A 17399-nucleotide genomic window follows, 5' to 3' on the forward strand; every position below is an offset into this window, starting at 1 on the left:
GAGAAAAACTTATGATATTTTTCAGTCATGTCCAGCTCTTCATGTCCCCATTTGCAGTTTTCTTGGCAAAAATACTAGAGGGGTTTGCCATTTCTTTCTCCAGCTCATCTTACAGATGAGGAAACTGAGGGAAATAGAGTTAAGTGACTTGGCCAGGGTCAATAAGTGTTTGAAGCCAACTTTGGACTCAGCCCTGTGCTCTATCCACTGCGCCCCCTAGCTGTTTCACTGAGAAAAACAGACATGAGAAAACCTGCTCCAAACGCCAACACTGAGATATTTACAATGGCCCCTTTTCTCCCTGGCCTTCTGACCCAACGGTCAGAGCAGAAACTAGCCACATATTTTAAAGGCTGATATGGACCCACTGAACAGACTTTCTTCAAAATATAAACAGGGATTCTTGGGTGACATGTTCTTATCAGTGAGGACAGTATTTACAATGGTTGAGACATGACACAAATTTGTGTCTTTAAAAAATTAACATAGATAATACTCTTTCAAAATATTTTACAAGTAGAAGATTCTTCATAAACCAATTTATATTTTTTAGTTTCTTTTTAAAAAATTCTGTACTCCTTTAGTGCAACTTATTTGTGTAAAAGTATTACGATTAATAACATTAAGAATTAAGAATAACAACTCCTGCCTCTTGAATCAAAAAGACTTATTTAATTAATTTCTACATTGATTAAGTACCTATAGTGTGGAAGGTCCAAATTTTGAAAACTCACTTGAACCGTGTATGTGTGTGTAGTATATGTATATGCATACACTATATGTATGTGTTATGTATCATACGTGTGTATTCACACATATGTGTGTGTACACATTAGCATCTGTGAAACCAAATTTAAAACGCCTGAGTAAAACTGATTTTTAAAAAGAAATCAATTGATAACACAACCAAGGAGACAGAAAAAAAGTTAACTGTCATGTTTTAGAATCCTGTAGTCAGCTTAATGGCAAAATATGAAAAACCAACCAAACACTAATATATTTATGTACACAGCAAGAAGAAACAATGAGATATTGGAATCCAGAAATACAGCTCACTTTTTTTTATAAACAAAAGATGTGATAAAAGACTTATAAAAGAGACTTTTATAAAAGGGCAATGCTTCTTAAAGATATTCAGGCTCAGGCCAAAAGCATAGGATTTAGAGTCAGAAGTTCTAGGTTCACATAACCGATTCTGCTACTTACATATTAACAATATGAAGAATTTGAACTTAATGATATTTAAGATCCCTTCCAGCTTTGATTACTATAAATTCGAGAATATTATCTCTCTTATCCTTTTATGGAAACAGCAGAATTTGGGGTCAGAGAACCTAGGTTAGTACCAGCTCTGCCACTTACTACCTGTATAACTTTGGTTAAGTCATATCCCCTATCTGGGTCTCAATTTCCTCATGCATAAAACAGATGTTGGATTAGATGGCATCTAAATCTACTTATCCTAAGACTGCCTTCCCACCTACTTTTCCTACTTTATCTGATATTTCTTTTATTCAAGTATTCTAAATTCCCACAAAACCAACAACTCATCTCTAGGGCTATTCTATCCCTAAATCAACTATTTGCTAACTGATCTGTCCCCTTCTCTATTGAGACGACTCTTTCCTTCTTCACTCTCAAAAATCTCCTGTCAGTTGCAGACCCTCTCTTCTTCAAGGCCCAACTGAGAAACAAATGCTCCCATAAAGTCTCTCCCTATACCTCACAGTAAAAGTGGTTACTTCCTTCAAATTTCTCAAGTTATTCTGCTTGGAGATCATGGAGATCACTTACCTTATTTGCTCTCCCTTCTATAAGTTATTTTCTGGCCATTTTTTCATTCTTGAGAGTAGGATTTAGGTCAAGGGTGGGGAACCTGCGGCCCCAAGGCCACACGTGGCCTTCTAGGTTCTCAAGTTCAGCCCTTTGACTGAATCCAAACTTCACAAAACAAATCCCCTTAATAGAAGGAATTCTTAAGTAAAACTAAGACTCCCTGGAAAGGCCCCACCCAAGGACCTAGAAGGCCACATGTGGCCTGGAAGCTGCAGATTCTCCACCCACCCCTGGTTTATGTCCTACTTTATCTTTGCATATTGTGGGTACCTAAAAAGAGTTTACTGAATTTGGTGGACCCCCCTGGATTAAAAATCCCTGGATGTCAGGACCTGGTCCCATTTATCTCTGTATCCCCCTAGCACTCTTAAGACTCAATAAATAAGAATTTAAAGTAGCAGGAACATCTCCAAGCCAAATAAACAAGTCTGTTTGACAGTATTAAATAAGACAGGTAATAAAGTCAGGCTTCCTCTGGTTCACCTCTCCTTTCCCCTCTCCTTGCCCACCCCCCCCACCCCACCCCCTGCAGAACCACTCACTGAATATGAAGCTTTATTGACTCTACTGCGCACGTTTGTGTGTGGCTCTCCCTCCCTTTCTAGGAATTCCAGAGAAATTTCTGCCTTATACTTAGAAACAATAAGGTTATTAAATGCTGTAGACCGACTGACTACAAATCATGTGAATCTTTAATCCAACATAGACACTTTCCTGTAAAAACTGTTTCTAAGAATTGTTGAAAGGTTCCACTCTTGTGCCCCCCCCGCCTTTCCCTTTTTTGGTGAAAGGAGGGAGGGTAAAGGAAGAAGAGGTTTGTTGTTTCAAAAGCACAGATTCCAAGGCCTGGAGCCACAAGCAAGAGAGAGAAGGCATCGATGCTTACTGGGAGTTAGTTATTTATCCAGAAATACATAAGAAGCATCACTCAAAGTCCATTCTCTCCCTCACAAAACCGAGGGCTTGTTTACATGCTTCAACTTCATACTAAAAATATCTGTTTAGCAAAAGCTGGTATGTCACCAAACCATGCCAAAAATTCCAGTACTAACACAAATGGACATACCAGGCATTTAATATAATACGGACGCCCCCAGGGCTAAGGTGGCAGCCTTTTTATTTTAAATACAGTCAACTTTTAATTATCTGTACAGAGGGAGAGGGCTGGTGCCATGGAGAATCCAAAGTAGCAAATGATCCCCAAGTTATTTATAATGGCTTTGGAATGCTTTGCTTTTGTACGTGTTTCCGCTTGAATATGGATGTGTCAAGTATGGAGAATTCACACATCCCACCAATCTAAATACATGGAATTGTGCCTTAAAGATTGAACCTACTCTCCCTCCCCCCCATATAGTTCTCTCCTACAATAAATATTGGTTACACATCTACATGACTGCAATAATCTTGAGTTTCCTCTGGAGGAAATAGAATCCAGGATTGCATGTATATGTTAGGGCTAAGAAGACACCTTAGAGATTGTTTGGTTGGACCTCATTATTATATATAGCTAGAGAATTCAAGTGCTGCCTTCTTTAGTTCGACACCCTAGTTTTACAAAAGACAAAATTTAAGTGACTTCTTTAAGCTCACAGGTAATAAATGTCTTTTGTTTTTTGTTTGTTTTTTAAAGGCCTAGCTCCATTCTCAAACTGGTGGGGTCTGACCCTCCCTAAGTAACCTGGCGCCTATCTCCATCCCCACCATGGACTGACCACACTGGTACTGAATTTAGTGTGCCCAGCTTAGAATTCCTGAGCTCAAGAGGTCAACCTGCCTCTTTCTCTCTGATCCCTCAGATTACAGGTGTATTCCACCACATCCACCAGGAGGTAATGATTTGAACCCAGGTAGGTCCTCTGACTCCACAAACACACTGCATACCCAAAAACCAAGATAAAGTGATCGGCCCAAAGTCACCCAGATAGTTAAATGGCACAGTTTTGACTAGAATTCCTCTACTTCTCATTCAAGAACCTCAGATTTTAAGCTGAATACCTAATGGTAAACCATGCTGTTAAGCACAGGGTGATGTAGGGGCATGCTGTTCAATCTCTCTCTGAACTTTTGGTTTCCTCAGCTGTAAAATCAAAGGGTTTAGAATGGATTGTCTTTCATTCAACAATTATGAAGTACCTGCTATATATGTGCCAGGCACTGTAGTAATTGCTAGAGACACAAACACAAAAATGACAATATTCCTTGACCTCAAGAGGCTTATAATCTACCGGGGATGGGGGGGGGGGGGGAAGGGAGTTGGGGGGGTAGTAATATGAACATAGTAAGTCAAATACACACCAAGTAATTTGTTGGGTGGAGAAGAGAGAAAAGAAGCAAGGAATCATTAACAATTGCAGGCACCTTTCTACTTATTCATTTTGTAATTCTATCATTCTAATTACAAGAATATGCTAAAAATATTTTCCCTCAATAATAGCATGAATTCTTGAGCACCAGCTAGCATGGGGTAGAGATACAGGGAGAGGAAGGAAAGCAGTATAAATAAAATTGGACATAGAACAGCTTTGTCTGCGTAAAGATATGAAGAACGATCTCAAATTTAAATGGGGGAGGAAGTATATTCATGATCACAGAACCTGAGAATACTGAAATGTAGAAAATAAAAATATCACAGCACCAGATACTAACCTTGCTCCGACTACCTAACCTTGTCAGCTGCCAGATTTTAACTACCATTTGCTATAAAGCCTTTATCCAAAACCTTATTGTTAAAAAAATAAAGAAAAAATGTTGGCAGCTAGCCATGGGAACCTTGGGCAAGATATCTGACCTCTGTAGAACTCCATATCCTCACCTGTAAAATAAAGGGTATGGAACAGATAGAATTTGTAATCACTAAATCTCAGGAGGACAGTTAAGTAGCACAGTGGAGAGAGGACAGGGCCTGGAGTCAGGAAGGCATGAGTTCAAGTCCAGTCTCAGACACTTTACTTGCTGTGCGACCCTGGGCAAGGCACTAACCCTGTTTGCCTCAGTTTCTTCATCTGTAAAATAAGCTGGAAAAAGTGCCTCAGTTTCCTCATCTGTAAAATGAGTTAGAAAAGGAAATGGAAAACCATTCCGGTGTAAGGCAATGAGGTAACACAGTGGATAGAGTGCCAGGCCTTAAGTCAGGAAGACTCATCTTTGTGAGTTCAAATCAGGCCACAGACACTTAAGAGATATGTGACTCTGGGCAAGTCATTTAATCTTGTTTGCCTCAGTTTCCTCGACTGTGAAATGAGCTGGAGAAGGAAATGGCAAACCACTCCAGTATCTCTGCCAAGAAAACCCCAAATGGGGTCATGAACAGTCAGACACCACTGAAACAACCGAACAACAACAGCAAATTCTCAAGAGCTGGAAGCAATCTATACCTGAATCTATACACCTCTCCCCCATCTAAAAATGAATTATTATTTTTTTACTCACAAAGAGGGATTTCGACAAATATTGTACGGAACAAAGTTTTAAACGACCAAGCCAAAATAAAATAAGTTTTTACCAAATGGCGTAATCAAAATTCTACAGAATGACTGCTGCTTACTGGTCTAATTTTTATAGTTTTCCCGGGAGACATCTATCTGGACATTCTCATGCAGATTTCCTAATTGCAGGTATGAAACACCTGACCTATATAATCCAATTTAAAAAAACCTCCAGTGGAGGTGAGTTGGTTGCCTGGTCAGGCAAAGGAGCTGAGATTCTTGCTTGACTGCATCTGGCAAGACTCCAGCAAGTTGGGACTGTGGGGATTACACAGAGGTCTTACTTGTTAATAACTAGTTTTAGAAGAGCTTATACAAATCACTACTTAAAATAAGTCAATTCTGCTTTCTAAACTTCCATTTCAAAATGAGATTCTAGCCACTGCTATTTTCTAAGGCTCCTATTCCCAATAATGAAATACATTTTGTGAAATTTTCAGAAGCCTTCCCACCCCTTGGGGCGCCCTGCCCCTCCCGCCAAGTGCCCTTTGCCAAGGCATCTTGAAGAAAGAAAGAGCTCCTCCAGCATGGGATCTTAAATTAAAAAAGAATGACAAGACATAGTTTGTTTAGCATCAATAGAGACTGTTTTCTTTTTTTTTTTAAGTTTAAAGAAAAAGCAAAATTTTTCTAACAAATATGTATGGGGAAGGGGAGAAAAGGCAATAAAATTCATCTTCATTAAAATGAAAATTCTGTATATAAAAAAAGAGTTGGTTAAGTTCATCCTGTGTTCCCGTCCTACCTGGTATGACAGATATCCAACTGTTCTCCATGACGGGGGAGGCCTCTGTGTGAGAGGAGAGGCTGGAGGTTCCATCAACCGTGCCAGGCAGGACAGAGGTACAAGTCAATACAAAGGCAGAGGTCAAAACAAAGAGAGATCAACCAATACCCAGACGGCCCAAGGGGGGCTCTTCCCTTAGGCTAACACAAGGCCCAATCAGGAGGCAGGACACAAGTTCAGAGAAGAGCTCAGGCTATGGCCGGTCCAGGTGTGAAGTCACAGGTCAGTAACACCAAGATAAGCAAAGACAGAACAAAGGACAGTCAGTCACTCATCTGTCGGTTCTAGCTAACCTGTTTTTTCAGCACTGAAAAGTTTCTATCTTTTATGTATTCCTATGGCATTCCCCAAACGGGGGTTCAAATCTTCCCCCACACTGTCCCAAGCTCCCAAGTGTAGCCCTCTCCCCTCCCAAAAGCCACTCATCATAAGCTCTTTTTATCCTCTGACCCTCTGGCCCCATCCTCCTCCTCCTTCCCTCTGGCCTCGGAGGATGAGGCGGCCTTCTTCCCTGCTGAAGTGCCTTTGATGCCCTCCCCTCCGTGGTGGGAGGGGAGGCTGTTTTAAGTAGGTAGGCTGGGCTGATTTCCCTTTCAGGGGGGTAGACAGGCTGGGTTTACATCATAGATTTGGAGATTCCTTGCTGCCAGAGGCATAAAAAAGAGGTTTTAGCAGAATTCCCAGTACCCCGTGGAAGCCTTCCCAATCCAGCACGACTGGCTGCCTAGGTCAATGTGGAATAGTTTTATCTGAATTACTATCTTTTTTAGCCTTAGGAACTGGATCTTTTTCTTCCCTTTGTATGAGTAAAGTCTATTCTTTTGCATAAATGCTAGTTGACTGCGTTCTGTAGTCCACAAATGCCTTAAAGCATTTTAAATCTAGGCCAGGAATGTAGTCTAATCTCCTGGATGACCTTATTCCATCTTAATGCCTCAGATAATTTATAGCTTTTTTTATCCCTGGGCAAATTACTTACCCTCTCAGCCTCAGCTTCCTCATCTGTAAAACAAGGGGGTTGGACCTAATGTCTTTTTAAGTTCCTTTCTACTATAAATCCATGCTCCTATGCTCTGAGATAGTGATGGTTCCCTGACTCTACACCAGAGAGCAACATTGGTAGTAATGACTATATAATATGGCTTTTGCCACAACCAGAAGACTGGGATCACTGGAAGCATTTCTCAATTTCCCAAACGCAATATAGCCTGGATCTCTCCACTACTCAATTGTGGGCTCAGCTTATTTTTCATATTCAGTAGGGAGGGAGATACACAGATATATATATATATATATGTGCCAATTAAACAAGCTGCCCAACCAACTGTGCGCCACAGCTTGGAATTACTATTTTTCATCCACTTTGTTTTTGCTGTGTCAATGGTTATGCCAATCTCACAAATTATGGATTTCACTGAGGTAGATTTGTTACATTTTGAGAGCTTCATGCAATTAGTTCAATGTCATATGTAATAAAAAGTTGGAGAACCTGGCAATCATGAGAGAATCCTTTTGTTTGGACAATGCAGGACATCTTGTAACCCTGGTGAACATCTTAGAAGAGCCTCTTTTACATCTTGTTTAATGCCACTCCTCAGTTTTCTGCATAGTTGTACTGGGCAGCATCACGGCACAGTGGATAGAGTGCTGGGCCTGGAGTCAATCTAGCCTCACACACTCACTAGTTGTGTAACTCTGGACAAGTCATTTAATCTCTTTGCAATTTCCTCATCTGTAAAAAAGGGATAATAATAGCACATAGGGTTGTTGTGAGGAGCAATGAAGTGATATTTATAAAGCTCTTAACACAGGGTCTGGCACATAGTAGGTGCGGTATAAATGCCAGCTATTATTGTTATATGTCATAGGGATAGGGGATAGGGACTGAACCTACGATGACACTGATACAGGGAACATCAGAATGTCTGGGTGAGGAAACTACCAAAGCAGGGAAGCACCTACTCTGTTACTTATAGTATCAGAGGAAGACTACTAAGAGGTTAAGTCATTTATTAAACACCTACTATGTGCCAGGCACTATGCTAAGCCCTTGTAGGGTCCATGGGGAATAAGATCTTCCCCACCCACCAATAGGCTTCCTGTGGAGCCCATTAAGGGAAGCTTGATTGCTTGTACACTTTTTGTTAATTTCTAATTAGGTACTGAGTCAGCAGGGTACTGGCTCTGAGCCTATCAGCTTTAAGAGTGTATATGCTAAGAGGTGAGGTTTTTACTTTGGGGGCTCGCTTACAAGAAGGATCTTGTGATTCCCTGGTCAAGACTCTGAGTAGCCCTACCTTCAGAGCTCCCCAACTGCTCAGAGGTAAAGGCTATCTCGATCCAGCGGTGAATGTAAAGTACACATAGCAGTATTGTTTTGATTCAGGCAGCAGAGCCCTGTGTGTTGGTCTTTATTTCTCTACTCTGTGTTTTTTCTGTTTAAATCAGTCTGTTGACTCCTGAAACAACTGTGTTTCCTAGTAAAGCAAGTAAAAGAACCTGCCATCCTGAGTATACAGCCCTGAGGATAGAAATATGGAAAAGAAAGAACCTGCCCTCAAGGAATTTATAATCTCATGGGGAAGACAACACACCAAAAAAAAGCTGAAGGAGAGAGAAGGGGAGGACAATTTGGTGATCTGTCCAGGGTCATGTGTCAGAGGCAAAATTTAAAATGAGCTCTGAAGCCATAGCTATCAGAGACTTGTCTAATTATAATGCATAATGTAAGATACATGGTTTGCATAGAGCCTTAAAAACTATCTTTTGTTTTGTTATTTCTGTTTGCAATTAATGAAAAATAGAGCAGAATCTTAAATTTTTCAAGCCTCTAAGTCAGTTGTTCGATTATAAAGATAAGATGTGCTACAGAAAATAGGCTGCCGAAGCTTGTCCATTTCTTTCTCTAGTTTTTGGTCCAGGATACTCTCAACTTGAGTAACAGGTACAGCGTCTTTGTGTATTTCCAAAAAAAAAAGAAAAACAGGACAGACCAAAGGACTGTCAATGCAACACACCAATCCTGAAGTTACCGATTTCCTCAACCAAAACAAAATACACTTAATCATTTGTTCTCAGGGACTGAAATTGGTCGTTGCAATTAATTTGAATTTGGCTGCCTAGAATTGTTTAGATTTGGCTCCAGGGCTGGATAGAGTGCCAGGACTAGAGTCAAGAAGACCAGAGTTCAAAACTGGCCTCAAACACTTCTAGCTGTAGGACCCTGGGCAAGCAACTTAACCCTGTTTGTCTCAGTTTCCTCGTCTGTAAAATGAGCTAGAGAAGGAAATGGCAAACCACTCCAGTACCTTTGCCAAGAAAACCCCAAATGGGGTCACAAAGAGTCAGACACGACTGAAAAGTGGCTCAACAGCAACAACCAGCACACCCTTCAGATACAGCTAGTGTCTGGGGCAGCAGTCAAAATTAGGTCATCTTGACTCCATGGAGTCATCTGGTTGTTTTTATTTTTCCTGCCAATATAATAATTGCCAATACGAATATTTTGGAGTACTCAGAGCCCTTCTGTCTTTATCTTCTTTGGCACATATCAGCTCTGCCATGTACAACATGTGACCTTGGGCAACCACTTAGCTCTACACCTCAGTCTTCCCATCTGTAGAAGGTGTTGGACTAGATCTCTGTAACCCCTTCCAGGTCTAATTCAAGGATTACATAATTTTTCAATATCTAATTAGGTGTATTTTTGGTGATGAACTCAATTTTTTAGGTGAGTATATTGACATCAATAGAAAGCAAGTTTTAGCAGAACTATATCACTGTCACTCATTTATTATATAAAATCTAAGGGTTAATTAACAGTGTTTTCCTTGAATCTTAAAATGTGATATTAGTCTGAGGCTGCTTTTAATAGCGAGAACTGCGGGGATGATGAGATCATCAATAACATAAACAAAACATTTTTTTCCTTAATGAAATATAAGTTTGAATTAACTTTGCAATGTTAAGAGATAGTTACTGTAAATTGAGAACTAATTGGTGTTATAAAATTTGAAAACATGTTCAAGTTCATATATATTGAGTGAAAAAGTATTCACGGATTATTTAACATCAGTTACCCCTATCATAACTTGAGAATAACAGATGTCAAAAAATGTAATCAAAATTGATGACAGAAATAAAAACATCGAAGTATGGATTACCTAAGAAGAGGCAGTGAGTATCTCCAGCCTTCTGTTGTTTCTTTTCAATAATCTCAACATCAAGGTAATTTTAATTAATGAGTTTATAACCTCTGGGTAGTAGATAGATAAAGACTTAGAACATGGCCTCAAATCCCAGCTATGCCATTCTTTGCCTTTATGTCTATTTTGTCAGTCTAGGTCTCCATTTCTTCATCTTCTAGATGATCTGCTGCTCCTTCCAGCCCTGAATTTATGAGCCTATAGTCCTTCCATGAAGCCAACTAAAGCAAATTCTAAGACTTAGGGGATGAATCAGTGTTTGCTGATAAGGTTTTTTTGTTTTTTAAAAGTCCCTCCACTGAATTGCTGGAAGTCATTTAAGCACCTGGATTTATATGAGATTGGTGAAGTGATATAAAGCCAGCTTTCATTAGAAAAAGGGGAGAAATTCTTTTCTAACTTTGAACTAACTAACTCTAAATTGATCCATTGTCTGAGAATGAGAACTCAAAAACTAGCAAAGCTTATATATATTTTTTTCCTTCTGGTAGGTAAGTAAGAAAAAAAAGGAAGATGAAAATTTGACCTAGCTATGCAAAGTAATATTTTGAGTTTCTTATGCTCCTGTTGCTCAAATAGTCAATACAATTTCCAAGCTATCTGCTTCAGGTAGTTTTGGTGAACAAAAGCCTCATTCAATTTTCTCATTTGACAGCAAAGGTAACTAGGAAATAATAGTGATGGGGCGATAAGTATTGTTTGATAAAGTAGAGAGAGTCCTAGAACAAAAATCTAGGCTCTAGTTGCTAATATAGACACAAGGCTGGTTATTAACTATATGACTTTGGGAAAAACCTGCTTTACTCTGACCTCAGTTTCCTCATGAGATCCATTGAGATCTACAGCACTACAAAGGCTGTCTAGGTCTGGCTCTTCCGGCTCAAAATCCTCTGATTCTATTTAAAACATTTTGCCAAAATTTAAAACACTGTAATATAATTGCTAGTATTATCATGCCCAGGAAAACTGCAGATATCTTGGGGAAAAGACTGTCTTTTAGATACCAACAACTCACTTACTTGGAGGTAACTTATTTGGTAACCTCAATTGTACATGATATAGATAAGAAGTAAGGCCCCTCACCCACCAAAAAAGGAATTTGGAGCAGCCAAAATTAAATCTTTTGTGAATTCTCCAAAGCTCTTAAACTTGACTTACAGTATCTCAATACCTCTCACATAAAATCTAGTTACCCTAATTTCCGATATACTTATATCAAGATTAGCCATCCATTTTTTTGAGTCTACAGTTAAGAAATGGTAAATTAAAAGGAGAAGAGGAAATATAAAGAGAGTGGCAACAATCAATAAAGACAGAAGGAAGTCAGACAGAAATTTGAAAAACAAAAGCCAGGTCATTTATTTTAGGAGCCTATAATGGCCCAATTCCCAGAGGGCCCTGAGGGCACTGCTGTAGTATAGCACAGTACAATAATAAATGTTAATATAGATGCCCCTAAGTCAATCCAAAAAAGGGTTAATTTTTTTTTCCCCTCAGCTTACACACTCTAAATAGGTAAGATAAAAGTGATAAGTACATTTTAGAAAGTTTTTCTTAGTGGCTAGAGTAAAATACAAAAGGCAGAAATAAAATTTCTTAAATGCTAAAAGGTATTAGATAAATTGGGAAATGGGGTACACAGTGAGGGCTGAGGGAGAATATGACCAATGAGGCTGGAAATACCAGTTGGAGAGAAGTTGTATGAGGCTTTTGTGAGAAAAAAGGAGCCTCACCTGGTCAGGTCTATGGAACATGCGCTGGGGTGGGGAAAGACCTGAGGCAGGGAAGAGCAAGACTGTTGCAATCACCTAACCAAGAGATGAAGGAGGCCTGGACTATGTAAGGGCAGAGAGGGAGGGGGTCAGATGTGAAAAGAGGTCAACAAGGAAGAAACACAGCAAGATTTGGCAACTGATTGGATATGGGAGGAAAGAACTGGGATATAAACAAAATACAGATTAGGTGTAGGGGTGGAGAAACATAATGCCAAGTCTTGCATTGAAGGGATCACAACACACAGGATAGAGGGGAGCTCCAGTTTCAGAAAGAATAAGATAAGCAAGAGAAGAGCCCTTCAAAAGAAATTCACACAAATCCTTCCTTTTTTAAAGTGACTGGTTATTCTGTAAAAGGACAGACAGAATAGCATAATAAAAAAAAAGGAACTGAGCTTGAAATCAAAAGACCCCAGTTTAAATCTCGAATCTCTCTGATTTGGGGCCAGAGGGATAAACCTCTCTAAGCCTCAGTTTCTTCATCTGACAAGTGGTTCCAATAATACTACACCACCTACTGCACAAAGTTGTGTGGTTTAATGAGATGAACTATGCCGAGCACTTGGCTGTCATAACGTCTCACATAAATGTGAGTTACTATTCTAAAAACCCAACCTCTAAAAGTCTAGAATTCTACATGCCAAGCACAAAAAAACAACAAAGGAAATCCTCAAAAACATTCCCAGGAAATTATGACTAAGGTTGCCTCTAGCTTCAAAGTTCAAAGAAACTCTGTCATTGAAGCGTTTGTCAAATTTACTCCCAAATGTGAAAAAAATATAAGGACTTCATTTACACTTAGAAGAAAACTGAGCCTTGATTCAAAATTCTTACCTACATCCAAAATAAACCTGGGGGAAATCAACCAGAAATCAACCTGATTTTTTTAAATAAATTTCCTCGCTTGGTCTTCAAAGTAAAATATTTGTTGGTTTTTCTTTCTAAATTGCTGCTTAAAAGAGTCTGTTAATAAAAGGTTCTTTAAACTCTTCAGGAACACAAGTTCAAAGCCAGAAATTCAATTCCTTCCTAGTCCTACCAGAAAACAATGTCTACTAAAGTGTGTCAGGAGGGAGAAACAAACAAAAAAAAATCACTGTTAATGAATGTTATAGGGGAAGAGGCCCTTCACCATGAGGCAAAACAGAACTCAGTTCCAAAAATCTGAGCGGACATCTCCAAGTCTTCTGCCGGGAGGCAGAATCAAATGGGGAAATGTGCCATTTTAGCCATCTATAAAGTATAAAGCTGAGAAACAATAGGGCGGGGGCAAGAGGTAAGGCTTTTGATTTTGTGATGTGACCCTGGAGAACAGTTTTGGTTTATACATGGAAGCAGAATCCAGATTTTTAAGGGGCTGAAAAATGAGCAGGTAGTGAGAAAGCAGGAGTAGTTAGCATAACCTACCCTTACCCTTTCTAGAAGTTTGGCACTGAAATGGGGAGAGGAAAAGGTGATAGCTTCAGAGGACAGATCAGTCAAAGGATGTTTTCTGGTCAGAACAGGGGAGAACCAAATACAAGTGTAGGCACACAGGAGCAAAGAGCCAGAAGAGAGATTCAGGATGAGATAAAGGTAATGAATGACTGCAATGGCACTGAGGAAACATCTGGGAACAGGATGAAGGGGTTAGCTAGCACCAGAGGAAAAGAGGATGCTTAGTGTACGGAACAGACCATGGGATGATGCGTATGAAAGGCAGGAGAGACTTGTTATGCTTGGCCCCAGAAGACATATCAGTAACAAATGAAAGCTGCACAGTGGTGAATTAAAGGTTGATATAAAAGAAAGCTTCCTAATAATTGGGCCTATCTAAAAATGGGATATGCTATCCTGGGAGGTAAACAGGTTCTACGGAATCCATTCCCTTACCCCAACTAGAGGCCTTCAATGCAGGCTGAATGACAACTGGCTGGGCATGTCATGAAGGGGTTCTTGTTCATTTGGGGGTTGGACTGGGTTACCTCAGAGATCCCATTTCCAAATCTTTAGATTCTCCATTAGATTATAAGCTCCTTGAGAGCAGGGTCTGGTCTCTGACTTTTTTTTTGTATCCACAGCCTTAGCACAGTGTCTGTTACATAGCTGGCATTTAATAATACTTACCAATTGATTGGCTGGCTCCTTTGGAGAGTGTGAAGACAAATAAAAGTTCAAATGGAGCTGAGGGCGATCGTAGAGAATGATCTTGATTGGTCATTCAATAAGTATTATATTAAACATATGATTTGTATCAGGCACTATACAAGGCACTGCAGATACACAAACAGAAATAAAACAGCCCCTACCCATCATCTGCTGAAAGTAAACACAGGACAGAGGAGAGCTGGGAGCTTGACGATGAAAATCTACGACAACTGTGATAAATGTGATTGGTAGGCCATTTCAACTATCTCTATATTGTATAATCTCTAATAGCACGATGGAAAGAGTTGGATGATCTAGAGCCAAGTCCCATCTTCCATTGGTGAGTTCTTTTAGAGGGCTCCATTTTGGGGAGGGGCTCAGCCCCGACATCCTCCTCATTCCTCCCAGGGCTTCACCATCAAGCTCCCCCTTCATCTCTCTATTGGGTATAATCTTCCCCATTAAAATGCAATCTCCTTAAAAGCAAGAAAAGTCTTTCTTTTGGTTTGTATAACCAGAGCTTCCCAGAGTGCAGGGCAGTCAGAAAGTGCTTAACAAATGCTTACTGACTAATATGATCTGTGTAACCTTGGAAAAGTCACTCACCCTTCCTATGCCTCAGTCTCTTTTGTGAAATGAAAGGGCTGGACAAGTTGGCCCTTCCAAGCTCTTCATCTATGAATCTATGATCTAGTGGTATCCCAAATTGAATAGAAAGCTCCCATCTTCTGTGACTAAAGTGCTAGACTTGGGAGTCAGAAAGATCTGACTTGGAATTCCTAACCACCGTCTGTCTTGGGCAAACCATCTAATTTTTCTCTGCCTCAGTTATCCTCACTGGACTATAATAGCACATAATAGGGTTGTTGTAAGGATCAAGAGCAAACTTTAAAGCATTATATTATATAGCTATAATCAGACATCAGGTACCTCAGGTAGGCTCGTTGATGGTTCCCTAGGGCCCTCTACACATCACTAAAAAGAGTTTTGCCTTTTACCATGCTCTAGGAGAAAATTTAGTGGCCTAAATCATCTTCTGCTCTGTCTTCTATCACTACTCTATAGGGCAACCCTTCTTTATGAAAAGGATTCTTTTAAAAAAGGAACATTATTAAAAAAAAAAAAGAAAAGAAAAAGAAAAGGATTCTTACTTCAAAAAGCCCGATAACAGAGCGTATGTCAATCACTGTTGAGCTTAGAACCATTAAAACATCAATGGCCCACCCAGGCCTCATTTTTAGCACACCTGCATTTGGGGCCTCAACAACAGCCTACTATTCTAAAGTCAGGTTTAGTTTTGTATTTATGCCCTACATTGCCCCATGGGGCTCTTCACTCTTGAAAAGTGGCTCAGTCATGCTGCTCCCGTAGGCTCACCTCCACCTCCATGTTTACTCTGGCCATCCCATACTGCTCTAAGTGGTTTAACATGCCACTTGAATAAGGGACACATCTTGGCATCCATTGGAAGGAGAAAAGCCATTTGTCCAGTTTTTCCAATTTTCATACAAAAAGTCATCACCTCAACCTCAGGTGGCTCAAGACCCTATGGGATAATCTGCCCTAAATTGTTATCACTAAGAGATTGGTCAGAGCTTTTACTGTTTGTTTTTTCCCCTTCTAGACTGAAAATAGAGACTGGTCCAAAATCAGGGAGATAAAAAAATGTATAGTGGTGACAAGTCCAAGTTCATTCATGCCTAAGCCTACTAGGCGTCAAGCAAATTCCTTCTCTCCTCTACTTTGACTCAAACACAAGCCAGGTCCAGGAGGAATAGAATTTGCTAGTCTCTGAGAGAGCTAGGCCTGCTAGAAGCTATTTTAAGATCACTATATATAGAAAGGGATATGGCGAAGAGTGACAGCAAGTCAAAGAGAAAGGCCTCAAAGGAGAGGGTATACCAGGACTGGGGAGGGGGTGGTGATGGTGATGGATGAAGGGTGGTGGCAAATGATAAGGAAATGAGTCCACACCTCCCAGACCTCCCTCCCTACTCTAAAGCCAATCTAGTTGGTGCTTCCTTTTTTATGTTGGCATTCAATGTTTTATCAGCTTCTCTCGTCCCTCAGATTAATGCCACCAAGACTGAAAGCTATTATCCAACCAAACTACTGGAATTTTAATCTTTTAAACAGGTCATCTGCCTTGATTTTTCCATTTGGAAAGGGTCACAGGGAAAACCTTATCAGCCAAGGAAGAGAAAGTCCCTAATCTGTCTTCACATGGAAACTTCTCCCCCTCAGCAAAGTCTGTAAGAGAGAAGTTCAACTCTCTCCCCTGGAGGAATCTTCTTATTAAAAAAGAGGAAGGATAATATCTGAGGGCTAATATTTGTCTTAAGAATCAAGTAACTACTTTTTCTTAAGCAAAAGAAAAAGGGCACCTAGCTCCCAAGGATTTGCTCTAAGCTCCAGTCAGTCCCCTTATTAGAAGGTAAATTAATTTAGATTCCCCCACTTTGGCGAGTTCTAAATTCTCCCAGAGAAGGGGTTTTTAACTTTTTTTGCATCATGAATTTCTTTGGCAATCTGGTTAAAAAAAAAAAAGCCTCTGGGTGCCTCCTCAGAATAATGTCTTTACATGAATAAAAGAAAATATGTGAATATAAAGGAAACCAATGATACTGAGATGAAATTATCAAAATATTTAAATTTTGGACTGGACTCCAAGTTAAAAATCCTTGGGTCTAGAAAGCAAAAAGAAGGGGGAAAAAATCTATATGGAATCTCTGATCGCTCAGAACCCAATATAACCTACCCAGAGGGCTCTAAACCATGTCCCAGGGCATCTGGAACCATTTTGGGTATACAAGTATGATGAGGGGTGGGCCTCAGTCCAGTAAGCACCTAAGTGGAAGTGTGCCAGGCTGTGGGAAAATGCCAAGTGGCCTGGTGCCCCTCCTGGCAGACTGTCTAAATGAATCCTGGGGAGCACTGAGCCATTAGGGCCACTAAATAATTTATAGTCACCTACTAAAGCCTGAGAGAGAGAGAGAGAGAGAGAGAGAGAGAGAGAGAGAGAGATGTGAGGCCTGAAGGTAGACTAAAAGGGCCCAGCTTTTATCTTCCTTTGAAGATGGTACAGTCTTCACGCACATAAGAGAACAGAGTAGACGAACTATTGTTCACTCGTGGAAAGTTTTTTTCCCCCTACCTTTTTTCTATAATCAAAACATTCTAT

At 40.0% G+C, this 17399-nt stretch overlaps 1 protein-coding gene across 3 annotated transcripts in view; it reads right to left on the reverse strand.

Moving 5' to 3' along the window:
• Positions 1 to 17399, reverse strand: part of GRB10 (growth factor receptor bound protein 10) — a 278478-nt gene that overhangs the window by 238171 nt on the left and 22908 nt on the right. The window contains exon 1 of one of the 3 annotated variants that reach the window (XM_036737460.1): positions 6070 to 6142. The exons of the other annotated variants lie outside the window; for them this stretch is intronic. The gene's annotated coding sequence lies outside the window, so the exon portion shown is untranslated. Of the gene's footprint in view, positions 1 to 6069; positions 6143 to 17399 lie in introns of those variants that run through there. 3 annotated transcript variants of the gene reach the window in all.

Source organism: Trichosurus vulpecula, chromosome 9 (genome assembly GCF_011100635.1).
Source record: "Trichosurus vulpecula isolate mTriVul1 chromosome 9, mTriVul1.pri, whole genome shotgun sequence".
In the NCBI taxonomy this organism is placed as follows: domain Eukaryota; kingdom Metazoa; phylum Chordata; class Mammalia; order Diprotodontia; family Phalangeridae; genus Trichosurus; species Trichosurus vulpecula.